Below are 20,818 nucleotides of genomic sequence, written 5' to 3'. Positions count from 1 at the left end.
CTGCATGGGTTTTATGGAAATTTCCGTAAATGTCGGTTTTGACCACCATGTGACTTCCTTACCATTTGGGCCAAGACGACCTGGGTGAAGCTGTGATTCTTGGTACAGATTGAGCGACAGTTTTTTGTAGTTTGAAATGTTTTTGCACATGAAGATCTAAATAAATTGGGGTTTTTGAACTGTTTGAGTCCTTTTGAACGCAGACAGATGTACATTCCTGCGGGTAAGCTGGAGTATGTATGTGCCACATATTGCCTTTTTTTTTATTAATGGAATGTATTGTTATTAATGGAATGTGTTATGGTTTGGAGAAAGGAGCGTTGTTTGCATGGTACTCCTCTGCTAAATTCAAGGGTTTGTTTGTCATTTAGAACCGTAGAGTCTAAATGCCCTTTGAGGAATTTGTAGTCTGGAATTCTTAGTTTTCATTATAAGCACACTATCGGTATAGACTTTGCTTTTCCCTTCAGGAAAAGGGTTAGGTATGGTTTCACCAATTGTGAGGCATGAGTGGACTGCTCCTCTTGTCGCTAAGTTTTGTTGTTCTGCTTGCCTGAAATGTTAAAATATTTAAGATTACACTCTGTTTTGTAACTGCACAGTTTCCTATCTGAGGCGTGCATTCAAGGTTTTTCGCTTGCATATAGTTGCTGTCGGGGACTATATGCGATCGATCGATCGCTGACCGTTGGTTGACTGACGTGATTTTTCATTATATTAACGATATAACCTAAGTCAAACCAAAGTTTTGGGGGTGGAAAGGTTTTGGGGTCTTATTGCGGGCTTCACATCGTTCGAGGTGAATGGCATGCTTGGGCTCACTGTTTGACGTTACTGCGGTATAGACGCGAGTCCTTTTCAATGCAGACAGATGTGCATTCCCACGGAAACAGATGTACATTCCCGCGGGTAAGCTGGAGTATGTATGTGCCGCATATTGCCTTTTTTTTTATTAATGGAATGTACTGTTATTAATGGAATGTGTTATGGTTTGGAGAAAGGAGCGTTGTTTGCCTGGTACTCCTCTGTTAAATTCAAGGGTTTGTCTGTCATTTAGAACCGTAGAGTCTAGAGAAAAGGAGCGTTGTTTGCCTGGTACTCCTCTGTTAAATTCAAGGGTTTGTCTGTCATTTAGAACCGCAGAGTTACTTTGATGCATGATGTTTTTTTAAGTTTGTAATTCTGTTATGGATCTATGAATATTCGACTCTGACATTACTCCTAGAACGGAAGGTTGCTTTGTTAAGAACTCCGTTAAGTTCATTTAGTTACTGTTAAGTTCATTTACTTTGTTAAGAACTGCTGAATTGAAGGTTTGCTATGTTGGTACTAGATCTTCTTCGTTTGTTGTTGTTTATATATTGGATGAAATGTTTCCTTTGTGAAAATTATAAGCTTTTCCATGATACTGAGGGTTTCTCTTACCTGCATGGGTTTTATGGCAATTTCCGTAAATGTCGGTTTCGACCACCATGTGACTTCCTTATCATTTGGGCTGAGACGACCTGGGTGAAGCTGTGATTCTTGGTACAGATTGAGCGACAGTCTTTTGTAGTTTGAACTGTTTTTTCACATGAAGATCTAAATAAATTGGGGTTTTTTAACTGTTTGAGTCCTTTTCAACGCAGACAGATGTACATTCCCGCGGGTAAGCTGAAGTATGTATGTGCCGCATATTGCCTTTTTTTTATTAATGGAATGTATTGTTATTAATGGAATGTGTTATGGTTTGGAGAAAGGAGCGTTGTTTGCCTGGTACTCCTCTGTTAAATTCAAGGGTTTGTATGTCGTTTAGAACCGTAGAGTCTAAATTCCCTTTGAGGAATTTGTAGTATGGAATTCTTAGTTTTCATTATAAGCATGCTATCGTTATAGACTTTGTGTTTCCCTTCAGGAAAAGGGTTAGGTATGGTTTCACCAGTTGTGAGGCTTGAGCAGACTGCTCCTCCTGTCGCTAAGTTTTGATGTTCTGCTTGCCTGAAATGTTAAAATATTTAAGATTACACTCTGTTTTGTAACTGCACGGTTTCCTATCTTAGGCGTGCATTCAAGGTTTTTCGCTTGTATAATTTATCTCTATGCTTACTTTTGTGCATAATTTTTTTTTAAGTTTGTAATTCTGTTATGGATGTATGAATATTCGACTCTAACATTACTCCTAGAATGGAAGGTTGCTTTGTTAATAACTCTATTAAGTTCATTTAGTTACTGTTAATTTCATTTGCTTTGTTAAGAACTGTTGAATTGAAGGTTTGCTATACTGGTACTAGATGTTCTTCATTTACTGTTGTTTAAATATTGGATGAAATGTTTCCTTTGCGAAAATTATAAGCTTTTCCGTGATACTGAGGGTTTCTCTTACCTGCATGGATTTTATGGAAATTTCCGTAAATGTCGGTTTCGACCACCATGTGACTTCCTTATCATTTGGGCCGAGACGACTTGGGTGAAGCTGTGATTCTTGGCACAGATTGAGCGGCAGTCTTTTGTAGTTTGAACTATTTTTGCACATGAAGATCTAAATAAATTGGGGTTTTTGAACTGTTTGAACTGTTTGTGCCGCATATTGGGTTTTTAATGGAATGTATTGTGGTTTGGAGAAAGAAATAAAGACCTGCAAGTATTTATGTATGTGCCGCATATTGCCTTTTTATTAATGGAATGTATTATGGTTTGGAGAAAGGAATAAAGACCTGCAAGTATTTTTCCAGGCGCTTCTGGAGACTTCGTTAACCAATTTCGTCATTTGCACATTTGTTGTTTTTGTTTTTGGGTGGGAGTGTGAGGATTTTTACAGAAGTTGTCCTGTTTCTTCGAAGGTTGAGCGAAGTCTGGCCAGCTTTAGCTGAAGAAACCCTTGGTACAGCGTTGTAGGGTTTATTTTTTCTTCTTTTCGGGTGAAACTGTCATTCTTGGTACAGATTGAGCGACAATGTTTTGTAGTTTGAGCTGTTTTTGCACATGAAGTTCTAAATAAATTGGGGTTCATGGGTATTTAGATTCAAGCTGGAGTATGTATGCACCGCATATTTCCTTTTTAATGGAATGTATTGTGGTTTGGAGAATGGAATAAAGACCTGCAAGTATTTTTTTAGGGCCTTCTGGGGACTTCGTTAACCAATTTCGTCATTTGCACATTTCTTGTTTTTGTTTTTGGGTGGGAGTACGAGGATTTTTACAGAAGCTGTCCTGTTTCTTCGAAGCTTGAGCGAAGTCTAGCCGGCTTTAGCTGAAGAAACCATTGGTACACCGTTGTAAGCTTTCCTTTTTCTTCTTTTTTGGCTAAAGAAACCATTGGTACAGTGTTGTAGGGTTTCTTTTTTCTTCTTTTGGGGTCAAACTCTGATTCTTGGTACAGATTGAGTAGCAATCTTTTGTAATTTGAACTGTTTTTGCACAAGAAGGTCTAAATAAATTGGGGTTCATGGGTATTTAGATTGAAGCTTGAAATTAGTGTTAAATGATTTTGCAAATAAAATCCTTATGGTTTTAGTGTTCTAATTATCTCTGGTATTTCTTCTGATATGAAGAGAAGTCCTTTTTGCTTGGAAGAGATCTGGAATGCTGTTTTTCAGCCCAAGGGACAGGAAGTATCCAAACGGGTGAAGAACAAACCCAGCTATGGAAGTTGGTTACTGGAAGGCCACTGGAAGACGCTTCTGTTTCTCATGGTACTCAGATAGGCTGGTTTGTGCATGAATATGGTCTAGACGAGAAGGAATTCGAACCCTTGGCTTCGTTGCAGGTACGACGTTATTCTACTAATTTCTTTTTGTCAATTTTTCTATTAATTTCTTTTTGTCAATTTGTTAGGCTTTTAATTTTTGCATTGTGTAGGTTTATGGTCCAGTTAATCTAGGTTTATAGCTGAGTTACTCCGTGATTGTTTTAAAAAATATAGATATTTAAGCCGTATTGGCTCATATATATTTTTTCTCTCATTCAATTATATTGGAATTCAAATCTGGAATCGTCGTTGTTTAGATTTTTATACTGATACATTTGTATGTTACGGGTGTCTCTATTCTAATGATTTGTACTATCTTATGTTGGCAAAGTATATCTTAACTTTAAGGTACAATGTTAGACAAACAGTTGACCATGTTAAAGTTAGATGTCAATTTACACTGGAAGTCTTGTTAATAGCAATATTATATTTTTTATTATTAATATTATAAAAAAGTGATTATTCTATGTTTACATTAATATTAATATTAATATTATTAATTATTATAATCATAACAATAATATTATTTGAGATGATCCCAACAAGTAGAAGTTGGATAATGCATCCAACTAGCTCCGTATAATGATGTATCAAGGCATTTTGTCTATTTAAACCTTAGATTAAAATCTCATGTTAGCTAGTTATAACCATATTGATTCTGATATGATGTTCAACTACCTTATTCTCCTCAGAGAGAAAAAATAATTTTATTATGAAAACAAAATTACATTTACTATATATGTTTCTGCATTTCACAGATATCCTTAAGCATAGGAAGTGATAAAAGTATCGTTGAGAATATATCTTGCTTCATAAACAGTTTTCAAAAATGTCAATATGACAGCCCTATCATAGTCATTCTAACATATATCACAGCTTTGAAGCCAGTTTTGTCTCATAAGAAATTAGCTCCTAGATATGTCCATAAACAGTCCGATAAAAAAATATACATATAGAGACATCCTTAAGCATAGGAAGTGATAAAAGTATGGCTGAGAAGATATCTTGCTTCATAAACAGTTTTCAAAAATGTCAATATGACAGCCCTATCATGGTCATTCTGACATATATCGCAGGTTTGAAACCAGTTTTGTCTCATAAAAAATTAACTCCTAGATATGTTCACAAACAGTGCCATAAAAAAATATACATATAGATATTCACATTTAAACAGTCCCATGATTATATGAAAAGTGTGTCAAGACATTCCATGAGCTGCCCTTCCACTTTATTTTGAATGATCCAAGCTCGTGCTACCAAGTGTAATCTAGCTTTTGACAGTCCATCAGTTTCCATGTTCCTGTCTTTGTAGACATGTTGAAAGACAATGTGTTAAACACTCTGTTCAAGCAAGTTGAATCTCCTCAAATATAGGCTGAAATTTATAATTATCCAATGAATTTGTTCCATTCATCCAATTCACCACAATTTGTGAATCATCAAAGATCTTTAATTTTTGGGCATCTTTTTTTAGGTGCCAGAATTGGCAACAGTCTTGGGACAATTTGCTCAGGCAGATTGTTGCTGTGTTTGTCAAAGCTGTCCTTTGAACATATTACATGTTCATCATTTATATGAATCATACCCCCAGCATCACATAATGATGGATCTTCTTGACAAGCCTTATGGAAGTACGCTTATGCACTACTCGTATCTACTTCTCAATGCCTTGTTTGGGTTCCTTGATCCTAAGCATTATAACCTAAATCGAACAAAAGTTTTGCGACGGAAAGCTTTTGTTTTATTTTACCTAAGTTTTTGTTTACTGTTACCTCTACAATTTGCTTAAATTTTTTGCATGTTCCTAAATACATCTGATTCAAAGTCAAACGTACAGTTATATTTTCGAAACGAATGCTACAGGGTAACTGCTTTGCATAAAATATGCTAACACTACCAGGAAATAATTTATCCCAGAGACCATCTGAATATGCCATATATCTGAAGAGTGCTGACATGGTTTTCAATTTACAATCTGAAGAATGGTCACATGGTTTCCAATCTACAAAGGACGAAGGACACAATGGCCGATATACATTTCTGGTAGCTTCCACTCATTCCATTGGTATTCTTGCTCGCACTCAATTCTGTATTTCAAAGCAGTAAGTTTATGTCAACCCATTTCATTTTTTATATGATTTGAAGTCCACTTCACACACAGTGTTGTGTATGGAGAAGCTACCTTTGGAGTACTTTGGCAAGGGGACTTAAAGGTTTTTATGAAACCCGTGCCTAAAATTGCTAGTCGGTTCTTTGCATTTTCTTGCACCATTTTGCCCCTTTGTTGTATACTAAGACAATGGCAATCTCATAATTGCCTACATCCTCAGCACTGTGCAATATTTTCAGCCAATGTTTGTATTAGATCTCATTGAAAAGCAGGCACTGCAAGCCTTGTTCCAGAAGTTTATGACTTTGTAGCCTCGCGGTTTTGATCTCTCCTTCTACATTGTCATGTTTAGCTAGTTAGCATGAATCTGAAGTTTGATGGCAGATACAGTTCTGTAACCAGTAATAGGATTGCATATGATAAAGTACCTTTCAGCAGCTTGATCTTATTTTGAAATTTTGTTGTCTAATTGGCAGGGGTGCTACAGTGACTTCTGATATTAGGCACACAACAGCTGCCAATATTACAATATTACAAAGAGAAGACCTTCCTCGGTGTGATTTCGAAACTGATCACTTGGTTCAGGTATATATAATACTCACTTTCTAATAAATTGTTTTTGCAAATCAAAAGAGATCTCGTCAACATTGCAAAGCTGCAACAAGCCATGTTAGGCATGTGTTTTACTCTTATACAGCTTTAGTCAATCAAATACTCTTTTTAATCTTAAACAAGCTTTTGGCACATTGTACGTGATATAAGGGTTGCACAAGAAGCTTTAGTTCACATAACTTCAACACTGCCCAAGAATTTAAACCATGAAAAGTCCAGTTATTCCTTTCTCCAAACCACAATACATTCCATTAAAAAGCCAATATGCAGCACATACATACTCCAGCTTCAATCTAAATACCCATGAACCCCAATTTCTTTAGATCTTCATGTGCAAAAACAGTTCAAATTACAAAAGATTGCCGCTCAATCTGTACCAAGAATCACAGTTTCACCCGAAAAGAAGAAAAAAGAAACCCTACAACAGTGTACCAATGGTTTCTTCAACTAAAGCTGGCCAGACTTCGCTCAGGCTTCGAAGAAACAGGACAGCTTCTGTAAAAATCCTCACACTCCCTAACCCTTTTCCTGAAGGGAAAAGCAAAGTCTATACCAATAGCCTGCTTATAATGAAAACTAAGAATTCCAGACTACAAATTCCTCAAAGGGCATTTAGACTCTACGGTTCTAAATGACAAACAAACCCTTGAATTTAACAGAGGAGTACCAGGCAAACAACGCTCCTTTCTCCAAACCATAACACATTCCATTAATAACAATACATTCCATTAATAAAAAAAAAGGCAATATGAGGGACATACATACTCCAGCTTACCCGCGGGAATGTACATCTGTCTGCATTAGTTGATCGACGTGATTTTTCATTATATTAATAATATAACCTATGTAGCCGTGGGAATGTACATCCGTTTGCGTTGAAAAGGACTCCCATCTGTACCGCAGTAACGTCAAACACTGAGCCAAAGCCTGCCATTCACCTCGAACAATGCGAAACCTGTAATAAGACCCGAAAACCTTTCCACCCCAAAACTTCGGTTCGACTTAGGTTATAATCCCTTGGTCATAAAAGGTCAGCTTTGTTTAAACATTTTTATTTATTTTCATCCATTGTTGATTAAAACAAGGTTTTTTCCGTCTTTGACGACTGTTATCAACTATTCAACACTATTTCTGCTCTAATATGCTTCAATGTATCATGCTTCAATTTCAGAATTTTAGCAAATGGCAGTTTCTGTCATTTTCAGAAGTTTGTAGTGGATCAATTTTTGACAGGACCTGTTCTGTATATTTAAAACTGTTGCCACATACTGGTTCCTGTATACCTTATGAGTTTTCTATTTTGAAGATTCTTTTGCCCCAATGAAATAACATGGCAGCAGTATCAGATTAACGATAAATTTGGCTTCAATGCTAGAACAAATAAAATGTGTTAAATGGCTAGTGATTGAAGCTCGATTGTTGATACCTTGCTATGAAGATCCTTTATTGATCATGTTTTCTTTGTATATTCAGATTTCTCGTGCCAAAGCTAATATCCTTGAAGTTAGACAAGTCATGTTAGGGATGTCTCTTACTGTTATACAGCTTTAGTCAATCAAATACTCTTTTTAATGTTAAACAAGCTTTTGGCACATTGTACATGATATAAGGGTTGCATGAGAACCTTTAGTTCAGATAACTTCAAGACTGCAAGAAAATTTAAACCATGACAAGTATAGTACTACAGCTATGGTTTCTTCGTCTCTGGCATCATCAAGTACTAGAACAAGGTTTGAATACCACTCTCCTCGTACATCTTTCTCTTCTAGCATCCCGTTTCAAGATTCTGGCCATTCATCATCAAGCTATCTGACTATGTAGTCTTCACCAGCCCCATGGTCATCAAAGGTCAGCTTTGTTTAAACATTTTTATTTATTTTCATCCACTGTTAATTAAAACAAGGTTTTTTGTCTTTGACAACTGTTATCAACTATTCGACATTATTTCTGCTCTGGTATTTGTACTAGATCAATTTTTTACGGGACCTGTTCTGTATATTTTAAACTATTGCCACATTTCGCCATAATGAGATAACATGGCAGCAATATGAGATTAACGATAAATTTAGCTTCAATGCTAGAGGAAATAACAATGTGTTAAATGGCTAGTGATTCAAGCTCAATTGTTGATACCTTGCTATGAAGACCCTTTATTTACTGATCATGTTTTCTTTGTATGGTCAGATTTCTCATGCCAAAGTTAATCTTCTTGAACTTAGACCAGGAACATCTGAAGCAGTGGTTGAAATTTCAGGCACTCTACAGCAAACAAGTGCACCCATTTTGTATGCAGTTCTTGATTTCCCTCCGACATTTTCCAACATTTGCCAAGAATTCCTCTACTGTCCCACTGTTGCTACTTTTTGATTTTGATTTCTTAGAATAAAAGCAGATTTTTTGCTGGAATTAAATTTCTATTTAAGATAATTAAGCATAAATATGTCTGCAAACACCAACCCCTCTAGTACTAACTATATGCTTTGTTTCAAAATTCAGTCAAACCGAAATATAAACAGTATTGGCAATTTCTCTGAGTTTGAGGATCCAATTCTTCGTCAAGGGAGTTCTGCCGGATTTGGAAGGTACACAAGATTTGCAAAACTTTGTCAATTGCTGATATCATGGGGGTTTTGTTGACCACCATTTCTGTACTAATGTCCCTGACATTGTATATCACCTTTGGCAGTGTCACAGCAGCTGGTGAGCTTATCACAAAAACTACAGTTGAAGTTGTAATATCTGAACGCGTAGTTGCAGCCATTCTAGGAAAGTCTGGAAATGATGTTGTTAAAATTCAGCAGCTAAGCTCGTATAAAGAAGCATAAATTTCTGCAAATTCCATGGGATCCCCTTCAACTGAAATTTTTGCAACGTGGAGACTTGAAATGAACTACTGTGATTGCTGACAGAATGACATTCTACTCACAGAATGACAAAATGTTACAGCACAAAATTTGACATTGTACTGACAGAATACTTCTTTATCCAGCTTATAAAATGCCATTTCTTTGACTTGACATAAATGTATTTTGCAACAAAAATGACAGAACAATGTATTTCTTATGCTTATTACACAATGTATTAGCTTATCAGTTTAAATTATAAATTATATTTTTTAGTTCGAATATTATGATATTGCAGAAAAGAAGAGTATAGAACACTAAAAGATAATGAATTTTTTCTTGGAGATCATGATCAATTTAGATTTCAACTCATAAAGTTTAAATGTTTTTTTAATTTTAATTTGTTTATTTTAATTTTTAATTTATAAAATAAACTTATCAAAATTAATTTTGTTCTTTTGACCATGGAATAATTCCTTAATCATTGAGATTAACCTGAATGGTATCATTTATGTCCAAACATGTTACTAGATATGTAATCTTTCAATCATGGGTTCCAGACTCCATAACTATAATTTTTAAATGCTTAAGTTCTTCTTTGACCTTCGAGAATGATCTATGTAAATATTGAACACTCTCCACCGCGAATTTAATTAACAAATTTATATTCATAATAATGTTTATTTGGTCATTATCATTTTATGAATATTTCCATAATATTCAATTGTAAAAAAAATAACAAAATTCTATTTCTTTGACTTGACATAAATGTATTTTGCAACAAAAATGACAGAACAATGTATTTCTTATGCTTATTACACAATGTATTAGCTGATTAGTTTAAATTATAAATTATATTTTTTAATTCGAATATTATGATATTGCAGACAGGAAGAGTATAGAACACCAAAAGATAATGAATTTTTTCTTGGAGATCATGATCAATTTAGATTTCAACTCGTAAAGTTTAAATGTTTTTTTAATTTTAATTTGTTTATTTTAATTTTTAATTTATAAAATAAACTTATTAAAATTATTTTATTATTGTAGTTAGATAGTATATTTACTAACCCAAAACTATAAAAAAGGTCAAAAGTCATGTCCTTTTGCATGACAACAAATTATTAATTAGATGCAACAAATTACTTACTTTAATTAACAAATTTATATTCATAATAATGTTTATTTGGTCATTATCGTTTTATCAATATTTCCATAATATTCAAATGTAAAAAAATAAGAAAATCCTATGCTTTGTGCACCATGGTTATTAAAATACATAACTTACTTTAACACCTTCCTATTAGTCATTCATTATGAATTTAAATATATTTTATACCCCGTGGTTATTACAATACATAACTCACTTTAACACTTTCCAATTCTTCGTACATTATAATTCATTATTATGCACTTAAATATATTTTATACCCTGTGGTTATTAAAATACATAACTTACTTTAACACTCTCTAATTCTTCATACATTATAATGCATTATTATTAGCTTTTATAGTTTTTTCCCCACAAGTTTTCTATGATACACTGTTAACTTTTATTATATTTTAATTATTAATCTAAGCGTTTTTTAAATCATGGGACATTGCAAAATTATATCTAAAACTAATCTTATTTTAAGAAATACAAACTCAACATTACAAGAATTTATCACTTCAATGACATTTATGACAATTCTTACTTAACAAAGGCAAAGTTCTTAACAAAGGCAAAGTTCATTATATTTCACTCTTCGCATAAAGTCAAAAAGTTCATACAACAATTGGCCATCCAATTCATTAAATCTTAATACAAGTAAGCATGCCTAGTACACACTAGTAATGGAAACCAGCTCTCATGATAACGCAAATTAAATCTCATAATAATAACTGACCAAACTGTTCTGTTAACCGGCAAGGACTAGCGCCACAACAGTGGCTCCTTGTTATTATTATTAGTTAGTTTTATTTTTATTGATTTTTTTGACATTAAACGTTTTTAGATATTGTATGTTTCACATTATGGTTGACTTTTGTCGATTAAGGTTGAAAATATTTTACTTTAGACAATTATAGTTGACTATAATTGTATATGGTTAATAAATTCAACTTTAATACTATTACTATTATTATTATTTCTCTTTATTAATATTAACGTTATAGGGTTGACTAAGTTTGATCATTGTTAACTATTTAAAGGTTGACTATAAAAGCTTTGATTGCTTGATTATGTTTGATTGAAGTTCAGGAGTGCTGATTGTCAAACATATCTGAACAAAGTGAACCCCATCGTCAAATGTGGTCAAATAAAATTTTAATGCAACATTGTGAAGTTGGACAAATTTCAAAGAAATGTAACATTGGGATAAATATGAGTGACTATGTTTTGACTATGAATGACTTTGTTTAATAAGTATTTGACTATGGTTCACCATGGTTGACTATAGGTTTCCATGTTCACCATGTTTTAACATTGCTAAGGATGTTTTGACTATAAATGACTATGACTAACAATTGTACGACTATTTTTTACCAAGCTTTACCATAGTTGATCATGATTGACTATCTTTGATCATGACTTATGATTAACCAACATTCAAAAATGGTTTTCCTACATTCAGTCATAGTTAGATATGATTAACAGTAGTTAACATTGCATAAATATGGTTTGACTATAGTTGACCAAAATTGAACAATTATTTGTCAATAGTTTATCATGATTTAGCTAAAAATAAACACGAAGATGTACTATAAGCCTCCATTGTCAACTATAACCATTCACTATGATTCAATATAATTCAATAAAATGCACAAAAATAAGTAGTATATTAATAATATTATATTTATATCTTAATATTATGTTAATATTACTAAAACTATAAATTAATATTTTTATCAACATTAGCCTTTGATCGATATTAATATTATTACTACTCCAATATTAAGATTAATATTAATAAGTAAAGCCTTGGAATTTAAATTATAAAATAATATATGATATTTTTTAAATAAAATAATTTAATAATTAATATAATTTGAATAATACCATTAAATATAATAATAATAATTAAATATCAACATGATATCTATTTTAATAATATAATAACAACTTGATATCAATATTCTTATTCTTACTCTATTATATTATATTACGAACGAGTTGACGTCCTCAAACAACCCGCCCGAACGATTTTACAAGGGCGCCCTCACGACCTAAACGAATCGACAAGGGAGAGCTGAGCAAACAAGCTACACGAACGTGCACAAAGTCAACCTCGGGTCACAACTTAGCAATTTTGATACGGGCTCGTTTTCCCAGGCACGCCCTCGCCCGAACGACCAGCCCGAACGAGTTGACATAGACGCCCTCAAACGACCCACCCGAATGATTTTACATGGGCGCCCGCACGACCCCGAGTGTCATGCCCCTACACCTATGGTAGTCTTCCAATCGCTTGTAGCAAGGTGCGGCACCACCGAACGCTTTCTTTTCACCAGTACTAACATTCGTGGACTACGGTTACTTTCACTTTATCATTACTTAGCTTGTGTTTCGCAACCAAGTAAACATAATTATCCTTTATACTTAATGAAGCCCATACTCATTCATTATCATCATGCAATTATACCAAGAACAATAACAATTTCAACAACTATAAAGGGGAGGGGCAACTCCCCGTAATGTGAGGCTGCCCGACAATTTTATTAAGAATATCAGTTTACAATACAAGTGTGTCTTGGCCGAACCAAGTCTCACACTTTACCGAATAATACAAAGAGAGGCAAACCTGCCTTTACAACATCTTGTGCATCTCGTGCACAAAGGATGGTGCTCACCCGAGCCACCATCCTTGCCAAGTCTTACACCAAGAACCGCACCTTAGAAATCCACCCAGGCACACCTCGCCCAATCCACAACCGGTTACAAGAGACCTTCCAAGTGCTCCTTTAAGACCTGCGCATGAGGTATGCGCATTACCCCTTAAATCTGCGCACTTTTACCTCTCTACCTTGTGCGTATCTCCAAGTGCGAAGTTGGATGTTCAAATGACATCAACGCATGCCATATTTATATGCTGCTTAACTTGTTTCATGTGTGGGTTTACATGGGGTGTGCAACCCCTTGGCCGACCCAAAACTACTCATAACATGCCCACAAAACGTTCTTCATATGTCGGCCTTGCTCTCACGCAAGTCCTCCTCCAAGTCGCTATATGTGTCATTCAACACTTAGCCAGTTCTAAGTGTTTCACCTTTCGTCGCATTAATCGTCACATTTTCTCCGCAGCCCGTCGCACGCCTGTGTCACCGCGCCCACCCGTCGTGCAGCCCTCGCCCGCCCGTCGTGCAGCCCGCACCCACTTCGTGCGCCTGCACCCGCCCGTGCGCCCGTCGACCGCTCGTGCGCCCGCGTGCCCGTCGACTCGCCCGACGCCCAACTGTGCCCGCGCTCGGGTAGAACTCGAGGACCTTACATCCTCCTCCACCTGAAATCGTTGTCGTCCTCGACAGCATACCATCTCGGTAGTCATCCACGAAGATCATCATCTTCCACGATGTTGACTCCTCCACACAAAGCAAACGTCCTTGCAACATATGTAGAGCCTCATCTCCATCATGCCTCGACTTAGTGACCAACTGCCACCAAGCTCACCATACCAAGGTATGCACCTCAACGGTATGTTCTCCATAAGATGTCATCTCGATCCATGATTACTGACCTCCTGTCTTCATCATGTGTCCTCATGTGAACTGCTGCCATGATACTCCAACATAATGCTAACACATCTCTGTACACTTTGCGACCCCATGTTTGAACTAGGGGGATGGCCAGTCCAACTGCCACGCTCAAACCATGAGAGTGAACATCCTCATGCCACCATCAGTCGTTTCCCAAAACATCCTGCCACATTCTCGACTCATCAAGAATCTATCTCCATAATCCATGCTCAGGTCCATGGAACTCCATCCATCTCATCTGCAACATGTTGTCCAAGTAGTTGAGTCTCGGCTCAACCCATGCCCAAGTGCAGCCACCAAGGCATCATCATCATCGTAACTCCATCACTCCAAAGTGTCTCATATCAATCCTCCACATCAAGTCACTCTTCCAAGCCATGCCCATACATGTACTTTGAAAGTATGCATCCCATACTGCATCAAAGTCTCTTGACCTCAGTTCCTCAATGCATCAGATCCTCCAAGTCCACCATATATGAAGTCCCTAAAAGTCACAATAATCTCATGTCATCATGAGCTCCATGAGTCATCTCCAACCAACATCTATCAAGCATAAAAGTCTTGGCCCAAAGGTCTCTGCAAGATGCCTCAACTCTCCATGTAATAGGAATGCTCCATATCTCCAACCTGATGTCCATGACTATGTTTCCCATATAGTCCAACCAAGTAGACCCATCACAACAATCGGTCATCCTCATCCAAGCTGCAATCTTCCGTTTAGTGAACTCAGTCACCCAACCATATCATCATGTCACGAGTCCCTCCATCATAGCTACTCCACCAAAGTGTCCACCAAGACTTTCTCTTAGTCTCGGCCATGAGAAGTCCACCCAAGCATCATCATACCTCAAGTGTTCCCTCCTCAATTTTTCCATGAGTCATGCCGGGCACTTAGCCAATTCTCCATGTGGCTAAAGCATGACCCAATCATCCACAACGATCATCAAGTTTCACCCTTGTCAAGGGCCTTTGCACCTTGTACCATAAGGTCACAAGTAGCCACAACAAGTCTTGCAACAATCAACAATCCTTGTTCCTCCATACAAGGTCTCATCCTAGTCATCCATGGCAAGATCCTCCATAGCATTGGCAAACTGGCTTTTCCCTTCCCTGCATATGGTCCATCTACCAAATTCCCAAATGAAACACAAGTATCAATCGTACTTACATCTTCATCATCATGAGGCTCCTCCATATGAGTATCCTCATCCATCCATGTCTGCAAACTGCACGATCCTGGTCCAACTTGATCATCCTCAAGTTCATCCTCCATAATGGTCATGTCTGCAACATCTTCAACTGTCACGGTTTCCTCTTCCTTGTTAGCACAATCTGCAACTTCATCTTGCTCCATTGTCTAACTGAGTTGAAGAAGCTCTTCTTCAATATTCCTTTCCAAGACTTCAAGTTCCTTTCGGATCCGGGGCTTCTCTTCCTCCAACCTCTTCAACCTGTATAAGGTAAGCAAGAGCTTCCCTTCGCCTTCTCCCAAACTTGCCATGCCTTGTCGTTCAGCTTGGCCCAAGCACTAAGCTTTACCTCTGCCAAACCTGCTTCCACTGTCACGAGCAACCCTGCTCAAACCGAGTCTTGAAATTATCTTCAAATGCTTCAACACCTGAACCTTGTTCAAGCCTCAATATCACCTATCATAAACTTTCAGGTGCATACACACCTGCACTTCGTCACGAGCAACCCTGCTCACGAGCTCCAACCAAGCTCTGATACCACCTGTCACGCCCCTACACCTGCGGTAGTCTTCCAACTGCTTGTAGCAAGCTGCGACACCATCGAACGCTTTCTTTTCACCAGTAAAATTCGTGTACTACGCCTACTTTGACTTTAACATTACTTAGCTTGTGTTTCGCAACCAAGTAAACATAATTATCCTTTATGCTTAATGAAGCCCATACTCATTCATTATCATCATGCAATTATACCAAGAACAACAATAATTGCAACAAGTATAAAGGGGAGGGGCAACTCCCCGTAATGTGAGTCTGCCCGACAATTTTATTAAGAATATCAGTTTACAATACAAGTGTGTCTTGGTCGAGCCAAGTCTCACACTTAACCGAATAATACAAAGAGAGGAAAACCTACCTTTACAACATCTTGTGCATCTCTTGCACAAAGGATGGTTCTCACCCGAGCCACCAAGAATCCTTGCCAAGTCTTACACCAAGAACCCCACCTTAGAAATCCACCTGGGCACACCTTTCCCAATCCACAACCGGTTACAAGAGACCTTCCAAGTGCTCCTTTAAGACCTTCCCATGAGGTATGCGCCTTACCCCCTTCAATATGCGCACTTTTACCTCTCTACCTTGTGCGTATCTCCAAGTGCGAAGTTGGATGTTCAAATGACATCAACGCATGCCATATTTATATGCTTCTTAACTTGTTTCATGTGTGGGTTTACATGGGGTGTGCAGCCCCTTGGCCGACCCCAAAACCACTCATAACATGCCCACAAAACGTTCTTCATATGTCGGCCTTGCTCTCACGCAAGTCCTCCTCCAAGTCGCTATATGTGTCTTTCAACACTTAGCCATTTCTAAGTGTTTCAGTTTTCGTCGCATTAATCGTCACATTTTCTCCGTAGCCCATCGCACGCCCATGTCACCGCGCCCGCCCGTCGTACAGCCCTTGCCCGCCCGTCGTGTAGCCCGCGCCCATTTCGTACGCCCGCGCCCACCTGTGCGCCCGTGTGCCCGCCCGCGCGCTCGTCGACCGCCCTTTGCCCGCGCGCCCATCGACTCGCCCGGTGCCCAACCGTGCCCGCGCTCGGGTATAACTCGAGGACCTTACACAAAGGAACCGACAAGGGAGAGTCAGGCAAACGAGCTGCACGAACGTGCACAAAGCCAACCTCGGGTCACAACTTGGCATTTTTGATACGGGCTCGTTCCCCATTGCTATTATCATAATTCTATGTTCAATAGCATGAATGCAAGTACCCACATATTTATAATTATATGGCACCCGGTGCAATGTAATAGTAAGGAATCCTACATCTAATTGAAGAGCGACTTGCGACTAATGTCGACAGTTAATTAAGTGTGTGAAGCGCAACATTTCCCCTTTTTTCTGGGGAGACCATAGCATGATGACTCCAGTGAACTTTAATTATTAGTTCTTTCAGCATGAAAGAGTATATGTTTTTAATTATTTGTATTTACTATTAGAATTTGTAATATTATTTGTATTTACTATTAGAATTTGTAATATTAAATATTTGCAACATTTGTTGCTTTTGACAGACGTTAGAGTATTGGAATATAACAATAACCTTTCCTGCATTGAATATATTACATGATGCACCACGTTCGAGGTCCTCCACTGTAATATAGCAATAGATTTTCTTGAATTCGTCCAGTTACTTAAAAGAAAACAAGGAGAAAAAAAGGAATGCAGAAAGACTAATTACAATAGCGCAAACAACCACGAAGCTCTGTATTTGCTAAAAATGGCGCCTGGTCTATAATGCCCGGAGCTAAGTTTCGAAATCTTGGGAATTAGATCGAAATTTCATAGCGTATACACATTAACATAATGATAAATATTTTTTATTGGATGGAAATTCTAGTGTACATAAAGCACATCAAATTTCTTTTGCATTTCTTTTGCTTGCACAGAGAAAAAATATCCTTAATTATTTTTAGAATGAAAACTAATTAACCAGTAACCGATACAGAAGGAACTGTATACCTTCTTTCAGTTGCTATATTAAGAAGTGTACTGTTTGTAGCATCACATATAAAGTTTTCCTTGTATATTCACAAGTAATTTAGAGAAAAAAAGAGATCTCAGCATCCATGAAATCACAAATAGAAAACATTAATACACAAATAAAATAGTTTGCAAGAAACTAACAACTAAAATTCCATAAACAACGATAATAATATAAATGTCATATTTATTTAAGAAAATAATAGGGCTTTGAAAGTCATTCATCAAGTAGCAATAGAAGTCTGTTCTCAAAGATTTAATGAATACTAGTCCATGTGAGTATTTTTTTTGCAAATAATAATATGGTACTCATTATATTAAACTCAAGTTTGATTATCATGATGTTCTGGTATTCCTACACTGTTCATAAATGCTAGATACTCTTACTCTAATTAAGCCGATAGGTTTTCTTTTCAATCAGTTGGACCCTCTACACTTTTAATGTACATCTGACATCTGTGCACAGATTTTTAGGGCCACCCTTCTGCTCTCCACTGACATCTGTGCACATTTTCCTGATATTCGTCATGGCTTTCATCCTTCAGTTACGGGCAGAACATGGCCTTCATCCTTTACGGGCGAAACATGGCCTTCATTTCTATTATGGGAGAAGGGTTGTTATGGGCGGAGAGCTCGAGAACCCTCATCTTCATTGTTACAAGTAAACGCTATTTTGATAGTCTACGTTGTTACAGGTAAACGCTATGCTAATATCTCCTTCACTACCAGAAAATATGTTAATCTATTTTGTGTAGATTTATGGTGAAAAATCCTTCTGGATTGATGCCCATTCTTAGACATGGGAAACATCGATCCAAGACTCTGATAAAATTGCAGAATATTTAGAAAAGCACTATGCCGAGAATAGCCTAAAAACCCCAATGGAATTCAGGGAGGTTGGGAGTAAAATCTTTTCGATATTTACAAATTAGCTCCAAAGCAAGGATCTCGGCAGCTCCTGTAGAGATGAATTTGTGGGGGAGCTCATAGGGTTTGATCGCCAGTTGCAGAACCATGTGAGTCTCATTTCCTTTCCTCTATTCAATGCTTAGTTGTTCATTCATTATTAGTATATTTTTTTTGTAATGCTTACTTGTTCTTTAATCAGAATAATCTACGAGACAAAACAAACGATGAACATTTTTTGTAATGCTTATTCTTTTTTTTTGACTCTGTGACTAGCCTATGAAGTTTATTTTATAACTGTGTTGTCAACAAAATTCCCTATTCCGGAAACTTCTCATGACATCTACAAGATGCGGTAGATCTTATGGTTAATGGTGACCCTATTTTTCATAGACAAGATCGGTTTTATTGTATGGTTAGCCCATCTTTTTTATTGGAGTGTGAATATATAATGCTTAAATATATGCATATCCTTCTGCATGGAAGAGTCTTGTGTAATATTCAATATTTGAAATATAAGTCTACATACAGGAGTTTTTTCTTGTGCATGTTCTCTGTATGGAAGATTTGTATTTTAGCCTTAGTTTTTTGCATGGAACAATGTTATAGAGTTTATGCATTAGAGAGCAGTATGCAGGGTCATTTCCTTGTTTATTTTCTGTCTTACAAAGATATCTCCTTCCCGCCAAAGATTATCTCCTTGCAGCAAAATATTCTAAGAGTAGAAAGAAATGTCAATGCTCTATGCCAAGACTTTATCTACCTTGGTCTGGGTTGTTACTTATAGGTAATCATTAAATTTTATCTCGACTTTCAAATCTGGCAAATCTCAGGGTTTAAATGTAACTTTTATGCTTTTCGATGTTCTTAAGTCAATAATATTGTCACAGTGGATTGGGAAGTAAGGGGTTCATAATTATGCTTTCCATATTTCGATATATTCCCAAAAATGGTGACATGGACCAACCCACGTTCTCATCATGACTGAGGCAAGCCAGGGGTTCATAACTGTATGTTTTTTATGTTTATCAGGCACCCACATTGTCAGCATGACTCAGAAGACAGGGCTTAGACATAATTCCATGCTTATTAAGCACCTACATTTTCAACCTCGCTTGGAATGTGATATAATCTTATTATAAGAATGTTTGGAGAACATAATGTTCTATATAATTCTTCTGGCCATTTGGCAGCATGCCCAAGTTAGTTGACATGGTTGAGTTCACATATTTATTTTCATGAAGTTGTTGCACTAGTTTATCAATGGAGGCAATCTTGCATGGCCAAATGTTGTGTTTTGAGAAACTTGAGAGACATCTTTATTTTGCGAGTTGAAGCTTTGCCATATCTTAATCTGAGTGGTGAAGAGATGCACTTTTATTTACAAGGTCATTCAATTTGTATATTTCTTACTCAGATTCCTCTTACAGGTTCTATCAGGAGCAAAGCTTGAGTGAAACATGACAAAATCCAGGGCTTCTATTTTCTACCCAGTGAAAGAGTGCATGGATTTATTAGCAGATTGTTTTTATTTACAAGGTCAATTAATTGTACATTTCTTACTCAGATTCCTCTTACAAGTTCTATAAGGAGAAAAGCTTAAGTGAAACATGACAAAATTCAAGGCTTCTATTTGCTACCCAGTGAAAGAGTGCATGGATTTATTAGCAGATTGTTTTTCGTTAATATGTGAGTAGGTTTGATTGAGTAATTACATTGCAACAAGATTTTTGCCTCGTAGTGCTCAATAGTTCATTTTCAATGGAGTCATTGTAGGATATAACTTATTGGAGAGATTGTCTATAAATAAATAATTAGACCACTAAATATCTTATCCATATCCGTTTTTATTCCTTTCTAGTACGACTTGCAAACAAATTTACTTCTAAAAACAAGTGTCAACTGACCTTACGAAAGAAAACATTAGAACATAACTCTGAATGTTTTCAGTTTGGATACAATTGTAGTCCTAGGAACAGTTAAACTATTCCTTGCCCAGGAAATTAAAACTTATATAAAAGAACAATGTAAAAGCTAATTTTGTGGACAAGTGACAATACTCAAGGGAATTTTGCATAGAGGAAATTGACAATTTGAACTAATGCTTTTTGTATTAGACACAAAAATCTTATCAATAGTGTTGTACAGATAATT

The sequence above is a fragment of the Pinus tabuliformis genome, chromosome J (genome assembly GCF_031772625.1).
Source record: "Pinus tabuliformis cultivar Carrire ecotype Pingquan chromosome J, CPIR1, whole genome shotgun sequence".
In the NCBI taxonomy this organism is placed as follows: Eukaryota; Viridiplantae; Streptophyta; class Pinopsida; order Pinales; family Pinaceae; genus Pinus; species Pinus tabuliformis.
The sequence above is the reverse complement of the archived record's forward strand: the minus strand, read 5'-3'. Positions refer to the sequence as shown.